The sequence below is a fragment of the Echinops telfairi genome, unplaced genomic scaffold, assembly GCF_000313985.2.
Source record: "Echinops telfairi isolate 266 unplaced genomic scaffold, ASM31398v2 ScPeMD7_140;HRSCAF=443, whole genome shotgun sequence".
Taxonomy (NCBI): domain Eukaryota; kingdom Metazoa; phylum Chordata; class Mammalia; order Afrosoricida; family Tenrecidae; genus Echinops; species Echinops telfairi.
In genome coordinates this window covers 406,628-408,934 of record NW_022104038.1, presented here as the reverse complement: position 1 = coordinate 408,934, position 2,307 = coordinate 406,628, and the positions used below count along the sequence as shown (strand labels likewise).

Genomic DNA, 2,307 nt, shown 5'->3' with positions numbered 1-2,307 from the left:
TAGAGGAAAGTTGTATTTTTCATCATTGCTACATCGCACCCTGACTGGCTCATCTCCTCCCTGAGACCCCTCTGCAAGGGGATCTCCAGTGGCCTACAGATGGGCTTTGGGTCTCCACTCCGCACTTCCCCCCTCATTCACTACGGTAAGATTTTTTGTTCTGATGATGAAACATTGTTCCTTCAGTATAAAAAAGAATTCCTTACTCAGTTCTCTTGTGTTCTCTGGGATGCACTGATCCCACTGCATTTTAAGGTGTCATTTAGACTCCAGTCTTCGGAGAAGCAGGACTGGCTTCTTCACTGGGTGACATCTGCATGCCATGAGATAGCTGTTTTGAAATTCTTAGTATATGTTTTTGAAAACAAGGAGTTGCACACGTTCATTTTATATTCAACTCCAACCCAAACTCACTGCCACTGAGTCCGTGCTGACCCCTAGCGACCCCATAGAACAGAGCAGAACTGACCTACGGGGTTGCACACTGTTACTATGGATGGGAGCCTGGGCCCCCAAATGATGTCATCGGGTTTTCTTCCTCATGCTCACCAGAGGAACCATCATCCCCGTTAAAGCACTCATTACAGGGAGCAGGAAGGACAGACTAGCAGTACCACCCGTGCCTGACAAGGAATGCATCGCGCCTAACTAAGAATGAGGGGCTACATTTGTAGAATGTAATAAATACTGAAGGAACCATATCCTAAAATGATGAACAAAAAGAGCAAATAAACATGAACACTTTAGTCCAGGGTTTGATTTTTCCCCCCCTAGCTTTTCAGTTTAATCTATGAAATGACTCAAGACTTCTGGTCTCCTTTAACTCCAGCTCTTATTGAGTATTTTTGCACATTTTATCCCAATTTGTTTTTCTTACCCTCTTTCAGAATGTCATCATGGTACTCCACTTCTCTGACTGTGCAACGATGTCTACAGTCCAGAATTGTGCAAGGAGGAAGAACAGTTACTATAGCACTCAATTAATATAGTATGTATGTTTCATCTCATTGTTTTTCTTAACTTCTTTTGATTTGGGCTCAGAGCCAATGTTGGGTGAAGCTGCAAGTTTCTTAGGATGTGTGGAAAGTAGCTATAAAAGTTTAAATCTAAAAAAGTTGATCATGTGACTCTAGGTGATGTTCGTGGACTAGACTTTGGTCCTCATCATGAGAGACCAGAGTTCCCCCAATGAGACACCAAATGCCGGTCATTCATCATGACTGAATTTCTAACTCCCATCTCTAATCCTCTTCTTCAAGGTACCTCAGCTACATCACGACCCAAGGTGTTGGTATTAGAAGCTTCATCGGATACAGATTCAAGCGTTTCTTGTTACAGCACTTGCTACAAGAACTTGCTGCACCAAGCGTTTCTTGCTACGGCACTTGCTACAAGAACTTGCTGCAGCAACAGCTGGCTAAATAAAGTGTGAAGAAAAAGAAAATTAAGGCTCTGCTGGGATTTGAACCCAGGATCTCCTGTTTACTAGACAGGCGCTTTAACCAACTAAGCCACAGAGCCCCACAATGGGTGGCTGAAAGTCATACATTATCTTGTAACATAACATAGCTCATCTCTTTAGTCTAGTTTTCGTGCAACATAATGAGATGATACACTTGGATGATACTAAAGAACAATGAACTTTTCTGCTATAGAACAAGATCTGGTTTGAGAACACCATCCCTTGGGAATCTGCTCTAATGCCAAGGACGCGTCACTAGACTGGAAGCTCTGCTCGCTGGACAATAGCCTCCCATGATTTTGAGCAGCATTATACCCCTCAACACCTAGCAGTGGGCTTGTCTGATTCTAAATTTGTATTTACTTTTTTTTAATCCAATAGTTGAGTGACGTCAGGAACAACATTCTGAATTTAATTCTGATTAGGCGCTCAGTGCTTGTCTCTTTCCTACATGCAAAATATACTGACCTTCCTTCTCCAAGGTTGGTTCCTTTGTTACATTAAATGGCATTGCAAGTACAGTTCACTATTATACGAAAGAGCAAGTTCATAACTGTTCCCTGTGGGTTACCATATTCTGATAAATCCTTGCATTCAGTTTCTTAATAGAAGGACTTTAGTGCCAGACTACCTGGGTTCAGATGCTAACTCTAATGTGTCTATGTGGTTCCCTCCCCCCACACACACGCAAAACAAAACAAAACAAAACAAAAACAACCTGGTCCCCTCTTCTTTACATTCCTCACAATGCTATGTAAGGACAGCATGGCCAACCCCATTTCATGGCACGAGGAAGCATGAAAAGATAGCGGAAGTTAGTTTTGAGATGAGAACTAGGTAAAACC

General features: G+C 42.4%; 1 non-coding gene across 1 annotated transcript; it reads right to left on the bottom strand.

Moving 5' to 3' along the window:
• Positions 1-1,447: 1,447 nt before the first annotated feature.
• TRNAT-AGU lies at positions 1,448-1,521 on the bottom strand. The gene has a single exon. It is a non-coding gene; the product is annotated as a tRNA-Thr (tRNA).
• Between the last annotated feature and the right edge of the window lie 786 nt (positions 1,522-2,307).